We start from the raw sequence: 13044 nt of genomic DNA, 5'->3' as shown, positions 1-13044 counted from the left end.
CTTTCCTAGAAAGAGCATCCAATCAAAATCTTAGATACCAAGGAAAGAAGTACCAGAAGAACAACAATCAAGATGTTTAAGATTCAGTGGAATCATCATACAGAAGAAGAAGCTACCTAGGAAACTGAAGACTATCTTCAGAAAAACTTCCCAGACTTCCTCAAGAATTGTTAGGTATCTACCTTCTTATTAAATCATTCCTGTCATCTCGGGACGAGATTCCTTTTAGGGGGGAAGGTTGTGACACCCTAGGTGTTAAATAGAGCAAGCCAATAGGAAAAATGTTGTGTATGGTTTGAATTGTGTGAAATTTGAGTGAAATTATGAAAATAAGGGTATTTGTGTAAATTTATGAAAGTATAAGTCCTTTTATGTAATTTTGTTGAAGTATAAAAGTAACATCCAAAAATTACCAAGGGTCAAAATGTAAAAGGTGAAAGTCATCATGACCAGTCATAAATGCTTGCAGATAAGCCCAAGATTACATAAAATTTACATTACTAAGGATAAAAACTTTAGTAAGTTTGAGTTGAGTGCAAAAGTGTAAAATAAAGTAGTATACTTTAGGTTTCTGAACTTGAGCCCTAAAGCAAAGTTGTAGGATTTAAAAATTTCTACAACTTCTATTTTGACCATTTCCTCATTTGAGCTTTGGATCAGTGGCGAAATTCTATTTACAGTGAAGTCCTTGAGATTTTTGCAAATTCTAATGAGGTCCCTTGGACCTCCTCCCCTCGTCTTCCTCCTCTGGCACATGCTCTGCTTCCCCTGCTTCACCCACTGCTCTTCTGCCGCCGGTGTCAGCGCCGCTTCCCCGGCCCTATGCCGAGCCTCGGCCGTTCCCAGGTGCCACCTCCAGCTCCTAGCTGCTCCACGCGTCACTTGGACGCCGGCCACCGCCTTAGCTCCTCCTCCCTAGACCTCTCGCGTGCGCGCCACGCCAACCCGAGCGCCGCACGGCCGCCACCTCATCATCGCCGTGTTCCACGCTCATGCCTGCTCCTCTCCCTTTCTTCTTCCGCCCAGTAGCTCCAGCGGACGGTACCAAACCCATTTCCCTCCCTCTCCATTGCCGTGAGCACCTAGAGCCCTGAACACCCCCGCCACCTTCTCCTACTCCGGTGACCTCCTGCTTGCCATGGACAGCCCACTCCAGTCCACCCCGCACCACTACGACCCCCTAGGAAGCTTCCCCTCGTCTCACTAACGCTCCCAAGCCACTTCCCGTGGCCGGACGTCCACCGGAACTACCTTGCCGTCGATCCCCTCCTCGCTGGTAAGCTCCTGTCGCCGTCGAGCCCGTACTTCCGCCCCTCCTCCGTCCAATTAGACCACCCCAGCAGCTTCCCCTCATCCTGCTACAGCTGTCAAACCTGAGCTTTGCCCTCCTCCTTGCCAGGAAACCCCTCGCCAACGAGCTCCCCTCCGCCGCAACCTCGGCCACCATGGGAACCTCACCTCCGGCCATCCCCTCTTCCTCCCAAGGCCACCCATGGATGCACCGTGAACTCCTGGTGCCTGTAAACCAGCCCTTCTCCACCCCCCGCCATCCCCCTCGCTGGAATTTGGCCGGCAACCTCCCTGCTCTTCTTCCCCGATGAGCCAGGGGCATATGTGTGATGATTTCAAAAGCTCTAAGGGTCTTTCTGCAAGAATTCTGCACCCCCCAATTCAAAAGCTGTGAACTTCAAAAATGTGTAGAAAATTGTAGAAAATTCAGAAAAATGCCAAACTAGTTTTGTTTGAATCCTTAAGTTATACTCGACTACTTTTATATGGAAAGTTTGAGCTGTATGTGTGTAGTTTTTGATGTAAATTAAATACTAGGCAATGAGTGTTTTACTTGTATCTCATGTTATATGCATGTGTTATAGCTGAAGTTTGGAACTTAGGTTGTATGTCCCATATGTAGCTTTGTGTAAAAATCTCGAGTTCTTTACTGCTCATTTACTTAGAAATTCGAGTATATTTGTTGTATGTTGATAGAAATTTCATAATTTAATTCTAGACGCATTCCTTCATGTTTAAAGCTGAAAATTTTATATTAGCTTTGCTTCAGCAGGCTTAATCCAAGATAAAACTTTGAGAGTCAGAATCCAAGTATAACTCCAGTAGTGAATTCATGGTTAGATTCAAAGAAAAATTCATGAACCATAGCTCTAGTTCATGAAAAATTATGAAAATAATTTGAAATATTGCTCTTGAGTAGTGTAGCATAACCACAAATTATCAACCCATGATCAAGTATAAAACAACTAGAAATAAATAAAACTTGATAAGTAGATCCATATTAAATAATAACCTAGGACTATTAAAGATAATTAGCTAGTCAAATAAATAAAGGTGTTAAATGTAATTAATTTTATTATCATAAATAATCAAACATGCTACCTTATCCAGTTAGATAAATGTTTAGGGTTACCACCCATGTTGCTTAATATAACTAAGTGGTTTCATTTATACCCGATAAATAACTGCCCAGTAAAGGGTAGCTGTGTTGTTTGTTAGTTTGTAATGTTGGGTTCATTGGATTGCAACTTTATTGTGAAAATAGAATAACAATCTATGCATTTTCTAAACTGCATCATTTTCATCACATGTAGACTCGACGCTTCTCGCCGACGGAGACTATCAGATTCTCCCGGAACCCGAAGTAGAAGTCTCTGAAGACGCCGGGAAAATCGTTGGAGAATTCACTGAAGCCCCGAATCCGAGTTCGGAAGAAATTGTTAACGTCTCTGACCCCAGCCCCGCCAGTGAAGGCAAGCCCCGGACATGAAACCGTTACTTTATTTACACTGCAATTTACCTTTATATATATACACACACTTGTGCATTAAGTTATTAGGAGTTGTGCGGAAACCCTAAATGCATATTCCTAGGAACCAATGTACTGAAAATTAGAACCTAAGTCCGACTAGTGCTATGCTAATAGGACCGATAGAAGTCGAGTGATTTCTTGTCACTCGCGCGATATAAGAATTAGTTGCTTTCAATACTGCAATCACTATAAGGATGACGGACGGGGTTATGTGTGGTATCTTGGAAAAAATTGATACCCCGTCCGTGTTGATGAATTGGTTAAGGTCGCAGTGTGTGGTAGTGGAAGTTAAGCGTTTGAATGTACTAGCCACATGCCGTGAAATATGGTAAGCGGTAAGCCTAGTAACCAATCGGCCCGGCAACTGGACTCGTCCCCCACCACTCGAATTTTATTTTATGTTTACACGCACCAACATGTGGGAGTACGTTCTGCTAATGTTGTCGGTCAAAACCCACCGGCGAGCAGCGACAGGCAACACGAGGAGCCGGGAGGCTTCCGGGACTGCTGGTGGGTCCCGGTCCCTCGGTCAACGGCCCAGAAGTCTGGCACACGCCCTGGCCTGGTGAAGTGCTAGGCATGCCACCTGACCTATACCCGATCAGGAAGGTGTAGAAGTCGTTCATCAACTACTTTCCTGCATACACAGCCATATCAAACATTAGTCCGAGCCGTGATCGGCTCTTACAATGACTCCCGAGATCACCTAAAGAAGCCGACGGAGTCATTGTACTTGGTCGGACCTTCAGGTACCTTTCAGAATCGGCTACAAGAAGTCGATTGCTATGTTTAACAGATCAGATCTACTAACATGTGAACATTTCGCACGAATCCGATAGAAAAGGTAAAGCATGCTCTGTAATTGCCAGGCTAACCCGATCTGCGATGGTAAAAGCTTTCACCGTGCAACCGGAACATCCCACGCGTGGTTAAGCCTAACGAACATGAAAGATAACAATACGCTAACCTGAAGAGAGGCCTAAAAACCAACCAGCAAATCGATTTCTAGAACAATCCCTCGTTGGGTTACCATAAGGCACCAAACATGCAGCCGGAACATTTAACATTTGAAGGGCCTAATCATACGGATGTTAAACCAATTTCTTGTAACACAAAGAACTATCATAACAGATTAGATTTACTAAGTAATAATAGAGCAAGGCGCTGCCCTTGCACGTGAGATCACGTACAAGAGCAGCTATACAATTACAGATAGCTGGCAAAACATGGATCTACTACTCAAAACTATGCAGTATCATAATCGTTTAAGATAACTAGTGTTACTCGCCATAAAAAATGCTTCAATACAAGAAACACAAAGATAAACAGATAAACGCGACGCTGCTCCGATCATGCAGAACATGATCAGAGCAGCATGTCGATTACCTGGAGAAAGCCCTTGGGAAAGGGGTGGCGATGCACCGAGAGTTTGTTGTGAATGCTTGATTGATTTATTGAATCTCACGATACATATTTATAGTCCAGAGACTTGATCTTTCTAACTAACCCTAGCTGATTACGATACAATCTCTAACTTACTATATTTAAACTATCCTTAGATACACGGCCATCCTGGCCCTTAACATATTCGCACAGAAGCCGATTCGCAGACCATTACGATGATTTCCTTCAGCCCATGTTGCTCTCGGCCCATCCCTTGGCCCAATCAAATTATGGCGATAACACATGCCCCCCTGGTTTTGGCAATGATAATTCCGAAACCATCACCTCTTCGACTTCTCGGACTTGTGCACACACATTCCGCTCCCAATGCCATTGAATGCGGCCCTTCGACTTCCAAGACCCGTACACGCGTGTTGCCTTCCAACACCGTTGGACACGACCCTTTGAGTTCTCCCTCGGGAATCGTGATAATGCCACTTCGCTTTCCATCTCTGCCTTTATAAACTGTTATCGGTAGATTTATTCCTATCCATCTTCTCTCCCCATGAATTACCCGCACTAGCACACTCTTCATCCCCTGACAATGGCTTCCTCTTCCTCTGTCTCTTCCAACTCTCCTTCGTCCTCTTACATCATCTCCATCACTTCCCCTTACTCCGAAACCTCCAGGGAGGCGACGCCGGAGTTCGATTCGATAGCTTCATATGAAGCTCTCGCTCCTCTGCATTGGGACGCAGAGGAGTGGGACTTCAGCACTTGGTCAGAGGACGATGAGCCCCTGACCGACGATGAGGACCTCTAGATTCTCCTCCATGGGGATCTGGACGAAGGCGACGACGAAGAGTCGTGGGATGATGATTTCTTCTCCTTCTCAGAGGAAGATGCCAAGGACACTTCCACCGACGATGACTCGATAGCAGGAGGGTTCCTACGCGGGGGATCGTCGACTTCTGAAGACGATAGGAACGCCAGCGACAACACCAGCGATGATGGCGGCGGCGGGGACAGCAGCGACGATGACACCAGCGTATCCCCCCTGTACAAGCACTGCAAGACCTTAGGGACTTACTGGTGGTAGCTTGTAGGGTCTTCCGCCGTTGTGCACGTAGCCGGTAGATCGGCTTCTTTTGTAATAATTTCTTGTGAATGAACCTGTTTGTTTCAGCGAGCCAGTGTCTAACAATCTAATCTTCTAAAGTCTGATGGCATCGCATCGGCCTTTTTCCTTGAATTGCTCAATCCAAACTCAAACTTTTCTTTATCCCAGATCAAAATCCCAAGAACTCGAGTCCCCTTCAAATGATCTTGTCAATAGCAAGAGTACTCCGCAGTCGACTTCTTTGCTTGTTGTTAAATCTCGATCCCCAATCAGGTTGAAAAATATGAATACCCAGGAAACCCCGCAAAGGAGTCAAACCTGTTCTTTCAAGATCAAGAGACACCTACAACCAACCTTTCTGCTTTTATCGAAACCCAGGATTTGCAAGGCCCGATTATTGCTTCTAAAGTCGATGGCTTAACATCGGCTGTTCAACCTTCCGCTATGTGCACGGACCGGCGCTGCTTTTTCTTTACAGATCTGGTTTGCTCATCTCATTCCACCTTACAGTCTGATGCATTGCACTGGCTTCCAAAGTACCCGATATATACTGACCTGCAGCCTAGTATACCATGAGGTACCCGATCAGATTAACTCGATGTACCGCAAAGTACTCGATTATATCTTACAGCCCAATGTGTCATATCGGCTTTCCTCACAAAATACCCTGATTGTACTGGTCCATAGCCTTATGCCTTACATCGGCTTCATTACTCATCTTCCCACATGCTCGGGAAATATTTCTTGAGATGTTGACCATTGACAGCCACCGGAAATTTAATTCCATCCAATTCTTCAAGCATGTATGCATTCCCTGGCAGAGCTTGATCAACTCTATAAGGCCCGTGCCAATTCGGAGACCATTTACCATATGCCGCATCCTTAGTCCCTAATGGTAACACCGCTTCCCACACTAAATCCACAACTTGGAATTCTTTCGGTTTAACCTTCTTGTTGTACGTGCGGGCTACCTTGGCCTTATTTTCCTTGATCTTTTCCAGCGACCAAAGCCTGAGTTCTGTAATGTCTTCCACATTGTCGCTCATTAGTGCTGCATATTCTTCAGCAGTCAACTCATTCTGAAACTCTATTCGTCTTGAACCGGCCGTAATTTCCCATGGCAATACGGCCTCCTGCCCATATACTAAATGATATGGTGAAGTTCTTGTTGCTCCATGGCATGAAACACGATAAGCCCATAATGCTTCTGATAATACTTCATGCCAACGCCGTGGATGTTCATCAATCTTCCTTTTGATCAACTTGATCAGGCTCTGATTAGACGCTTCAGCTTGTCCATTTGCTTGAGCGTAGTACGGAGATGACCTGATTAATTTAATCCCTATATCGGCAGCGAACTTATTGAATTCATCAGATATAAATACTGACCCTCCATCTGTTGTAATGGTCTGTGGGATCCCAAACCTATGAATAACATGTTCTTTAACAAAATTGATGATGTCCCTCGATGTTACTGACTTCATAGGCACAGCCTGTACCCATTTGGTAAAATAATCTGTGATGGCCAAAATAAACTGATGGCCTTTACTTGATGGAGGATTAATGTTACCGATCATGTCCATGCCCCAGCCCCTGAATGGCCAAGGTTTGATAATAGGGTTCATTGCCGACGCTGGTACTATTTGTATCTTTCCAAACCTCTGACAGGCCTGGCATCCCTTATAATATTTGAAGCAATCTTCAGCATATCGAGCCAACAATATCCCGAGCGCCTGATCAACCATTTCATCTTGTGGGCTGATTGATGAGTACCACACGTACCTTCATGGACTTCATGTAGAAGCCGATTTGACTCAATCGGCCCCAAACACTTGAGCAGTAGCCCTTCCAGAGTCCTGTAAAACAAGTCGTCCCCCATCAGGACGTACTTCATGGCTCTGTAGCGTATCTTCTTAGGTGCCCCCGAGCCGGATCCTTTAAGTAATTGAAGATATCGGCTCTCCAATCCCCCTGATCCAGTAGTTTTATTGGAAAATCAGCTTCATCCGCCGTGTCCTTGTAACCTGAAGCCATCTGGGCAAGATCATTGGCCTTAGAATTTTGTGTCCTTGGTATCCAGTAGAAATTTATATATCTGAACTGGGCCATTAGCTCCTAGCATTGTCTCCACAAGGGAAACAACGACTCGCTCTCGCATCGGTATGTCTCCGTGAGCTGAGAGATAACCAGCTTTGAATCCCCAAAAACTTCTACTGCTTCTGCTCCAGCTTCGAGAAGTAACTTCATACCTTTGTGCACCGCTTCATACTCGACTAGATTATTGGTGCGAGGTGTTGGTAATCTGATTGAAAAGGAATATGTTGCCCCTCGAGGCGAGACGAGCAAGATACCTATGCCAGAACCATCTCCACAGACTGACCCATCAAAATACATTGCCCATGCGTGGATGGAAAGCGCCGCTATGTCTGAGCTGGTCCTTTCCGCAACGAGGTCAGCCAGCGCTTGCCCTTTGGCTGCTTTCGCAGGCTGGTACCGGATATCAAATTCTGACAGAGCGAACATCCATTTACCGAGTCAGCCTTTCAACACCGGGGCCGACAGCATATGCTTGATAACATCTGATTTGCAGATGACAATTGTCTTGGCAGAAAGCAGGATGTGGCGGAGCTTTGTACAGGTAAAGAATAGACAAAGGCATAGTTTCTCAATTTCAGGGTACCTTGTCTCTGCATCTAGCATCCTCCTGGTAAGATAAAAAACAACTCTCTCCTTGCCATCCTGCACTTGTACGATGACTGAAGTAATGGAAGTGGCACCTACTGACAGGTAAACATAGAATGGCTTACCCTGATGGGGTGGGACTAACACGGGCGGTTTGGACAAATACTCCTTCATATCTTCAAACACCTGTTGCTGCTCTGCCCCCCAGCGGAACTCGTCATTCGCTTTAACTTTCACCAACTCCATGAATGGCTCAATTCTTCCTGACAAATTGGAAATGAATCTCCTGACAAAATTGATCTTGCCAATGAGTTGTTGGAGTTCTTTCTTTGTGGTTGGTGGTACCATTGTCCTCACAGCTTCTTGACTCTTTAGGCCGATCTCAATTCCCCGTTCATGAACCAGAAAACCCAGGAACTGACCGGCCGATACACCAAAGGCACACTTCTTAGGATTCATTCTAAGCCCAAACTTCCTAGTTCGTTCCAGAACTCGCTGTAGATCTCCTAAGTGCCCCTCAGCCGATGCAGATTTTACCACCACGTCATCAATATAGATCTCCACCAGCTTGCCAATCAAATCATGAAACATATAATTCATGGCCCGTTGATACATAGCACCAGCATTTTTGATTCCAAAAGTCATGACCACGTACTCGAATAATCCCACTGCACCTGGTACTCTGAACGAATATCTTCTGGAGCCATAAAAATCTGGTTATAACCAGCGTTACCATCCATGAAACTTAACATCTTATGACCAGCAGCTGCATTAATCAACGTTTCCGCAACTGGCATCGGGTACTCATCCTTTGGTGTTGCTCTGTTGAGGTCTCTGAAGTCTACGCAGACCCACCATCGGCCGTCCTTCTTCTGTATAGGTACAATACTAGAAATCCATTCAGCATACCTGCATGGCCTGATGAAGCCTGCTACTATCATCTTTTCGACTTCTTTCTTGAATTCTTCTAGGACTTTGGCCTTCATATATCGTGCTCGTTGCTGGAACGGCCGAAATCCTGGCTTAAGAGGGAGTCGATGTTCAACAATACTTCTATCCAACCCGGGCATCTCTATGTAATCCAAGGCAAAACAGTCCGTATATTCTTTCAGCTGTACTATCATCGCCTCTCGCCACTCTGGATTTAACTTCTTGCTGATAAATGCTGGCCGTGGCTTATCCCCAGGACCAATATCAACTTCTTCCAGCTCATCAGCAGATGTAAACCCATATCCTAGTTTTCCTTCATCCATCAAGTCGACACTGCAAATAAACAACGAATATGAAGCAGAAGGATTTGACCGATCGCAGGGATCGGCCGACTTGTTCTTTGCACTAATGTGTATTATTTTACAATCACATGGCCGGCTACTCGAGCGGGCCTCTTTACGATCACTATAACAACGTAGCATGGATGACAAAAACAACTCGATTCTATTTTTTGGGGGCCGATCGCAGGGATCGGCCTCTCCTGTTATTCTCCCCTCTACTCCGTAAGGCCAGTGGATAAGACCAGCCTCACCCCATTTTTTGTAGCTTCCACGCAGTCGCAGCCCTCCAAGCTAATTCCTGAGATTGGCTCCTGGTCCTCCGCGTCCCAGACACTCATGGCGGCATGCAAAACTTCAACAGAATCGTCTGCGTGGACCACTTCTACTTCATCTCCGTCCCATTGGATTAGACACTGGTGCATTGTAGAAGGGATATAGCAATTGGCATGGATCCAATCTCTCCCAAGCAGAACGGTGTATGAGCCCTTGCTGTTGACTACAAAAAATGACATAGGGACGGTTTTACCTCCTACCGTCAGATCCACGCTGAGGACTCCTTGCGCTTCTAAAGGTTGTCCGTTGAAGTCACTCAACGTGATGTTGGTTTTGATCAAGTCCCCAACAGAATGCTGCAACTTGCGCAGCACTGAATACGGCATTATATTAACCGCTGCTCCTGTATCGACTAGCATCCTGCTGACAGACTAGCACCTCGGGGCTTCTCGAATATGACTGGTCATGGCCCCAAGTCAAGTTGAGCCACTGGCACCTCCTCATGTCCTGGTGCATAAAACTCTGCAGGGAGAACAAACACCATGTGTGCGTCAGCCGATGTCTTCACATCGGCTTTCGACTTCTTGGGTCGCCATACCTTCTTGGAAGAACTGGTCTCTGCCTTTTGGGGGCGGTGAACTTTCTCCGTCAAATCCGGCCGCACCTTCCTTAGTGTTTCCAAGTATTGGGCCTCGGCTTCTTCCAGGCTGTGCAGCCGCTGCACCCTCCACTTCTGGGACCAGTTGAGCCCATCAGGACACCAGCGTGGTTGGTGATACCTGTCCTCCTCATCTTCTGAATTCCCCACTGTATGTGTCGACTTATCTTGTTCATGGTGGGGTTGCCCTGGTCCCAAGCGCTGAAAAACAGAGGCACTTCTGGTATCTTGCTTCTAAGAATTGCATTCTGGGCAATCCTCAAGGGTAGGTAGTCTTTTTATACCAAAATCCCAACAGTATTTGAAGAACGGGCAATGCCAATGATCCCATGTATCCTCTCGCTTCCTGAGGCGTTTCCCAGTGCGTCGCTCGTACTCTTCTTCTTCTATTTCTCATTGGAGACGCTGTTGATACTGATACTGGTATTTTCTCAGAAGATGAGAAGAAACCGGTCGTTGATTTCTGACGTGCCTGACCTGTTCTTTAGTGATATAGTTTTTTCCTCTTTTTGGGGCCGATCACGGGAATCGGCCTCTCGCCTCCTTGTATGCTGGCGTGACGCATGCCCTGCCATATTAATACCGAGCGTAAAATCTAGCTGTCGGCGCGTTGATCGGTTGTACCCTTCCACCATATTTACGTTTGGGAACGGTTGAGTATCGACCTTCATGGCGTATTGTCCCAAGATTAATCGGCCTTGCTCAATAGCTGATTGTATCTGTCGCTGGAGCTCCTTGCAGTCATTGGTACCGTGGGTGAAAGAGTTATGCCACTTGCAGTATGCCCTCCCCTAGAGCTCCTGGGCTGTTGGGATCTTGAACCCTTCAGGGAACTTCAACTGCTTTTCCTTCAAGAGTAAGTCGAATATCTGTTTGACTTTGCTTACATCAAAATCAAAACCTTTCAGAGGGCCTTGTTGTTTCACCCACTTGCAGGGCATAGGCTTTGCCCCCGTGCCCACTCCACAGCTGCAATCTCCTGGTCATCACCAGAATCTTCAGAATCTTCAGCGTCAACCATTACTACTTGACGTTTGAACTTGTCTTGGTATAATTCTAGGTGGCGTTGCTTGTATACCGTCATTTTTTGTACCAAATGAGCCAAAGAGTTGAACTCCAGCTAGAAAACTAGATCTCTAATCGGTTTCACCAATCCTAAGGTCGCCAATTCAACTGCCTCCTTCTCTAAAATTCGAATCAAGTAGCATCGATTCTTGACTTCCCTGAAACGCTAGATGTACTCCACCACTGTTTCTCCCCGTTTCTGGCAGACCTGTGCTAAATCAGCAATACCAGCTTCTGCAGCTTCTGAATGGTACTGTATATGGAATTGTTCCTCTAGCTGCTTTCAGGTGCGGATAGAATCAGGGCCCAATGATGTGTACCATCCAAAAGCTGGCCCTGTGAGAGACTGCGAGAAGAACCTTACTCACAATGGATCCGACACCGAAATCATCCCCAGCTGCGCTAGATATCGGCTTACGTGTTCTATGGAGCTGGATCCTTCTGCTCCGCTGAATTTGGTGAACTCAGGTAGCCGATACTTGGCCGGCAGAGGAATCAAGTCGTAGTCACTTGGATAGGGCTTGGTGTAGCCGATCGCTCGCCTTCTTGGGAGAATGCCAAATTGGTCTCTCAAAATGGCACTGATTTGATCCACTGTATGAACTCCTAGGGCCGAGTGCGTACCTTCATGACTCGGCCCTGTTGCATAGGTAGCCAGCCATGCCTGTTTATCGGCATCGACTGTAGATGTTCCTCCAGTTGCTCTCCTGTGTGGGTTGCACTGGGTTACTACCATCTGGTATATAGGCGCAAACATATCCATGCGGAACCTCCTTGTGGGGTTCGCTGAAGAACTGGTGATCAGCAGGGTCACCTCCCACCTTGTATATGACATATGCTGGAGAATTATGTTGCTCTGGGGCTACGAATGCATACGGTACTGGTGGTCTGGATTGAGAAGGCAACTCCCCTTTGTGACTCCCTAAAGCAGGTCCTGTTGGAGAGTACTGGTGTTTCATAATTTCTTGCACCACGCGTACCGCGACGCGCTTGAGGGTGTTCACCAAACTCTCAGAATGCAGATGTAATGAGTGAGCCACCATGTAATTGACTTCCTGGCGGAGAGCTCGTGTCGTAGGGGTAGACAGATCCACTTTGTTGAGTGCCCCTTCAGATGAAAACCCCTTCCACCTGATGCCGTGGTGACGGGTTCTCTCAAATGAGCCGATGAGATTGGCTTCAAAAGCAGCCTTTATTTCGTCATACCTCTACTTATGCTCTTCAGACAACTCTTCATAAGTAATCGGGTTCTCGTTCGGCATCTTGATAATGAGAGTCGATGTAGCTAAAGAAAACGATGCAATCGGTTGTAGTCGATGTAGTCGAAATAGTCAACGAATCAGTCGATGTGGACAACGAAATAGTCGATGAAGTCAACGAAGTAGTCGATGATGTCGATGAAGTCAATGAGGTAGTTGACGATGTCGATGAAGTCAATGAGGTCCCACCGGGCGTTCCAGAATGTGTTGTCAGTCAAAACCCACCGGCGAGCAGCGACAGGCAACACGAGGAGCCGGGAGGCTTCCGGGACTGCTGGTGGGTCCCGGTCCCTCGGTCAACGGCCCAGAAGTCTGGCACACGCCCTGGCCTGGTGAAGTGCTAGGCGTGCCACCTGACCTATACCCGATCAGAAAGGTGTAGAAGTCATTCGTTAGCTACTTTCCTACATACACAGCCATATCAAACATTAGTCCGAGCCGTGATCGGCACTTACAACGACTCCCGAGATCAGCTAAAGAAGCCGACGGAGTCATTGGACTAGGTCGGACCT

This window comes from Panicum hallii, chromosome 6, assembly GCF_002211085.1.
Source record: "Panicum hallii strain FIL2 chromosome 6, PHallii_v3.1, whole genome shotgun sequence".
NCBI classification, from domain to species: Eukaryota; Viridiplantae; Streptophyta; class Magnoliopsida; order Poales; family Poaceae; genus Panicum; species Panicum hallii.
Note: the sequence above shows the minus strand (reverse complement) of the source record.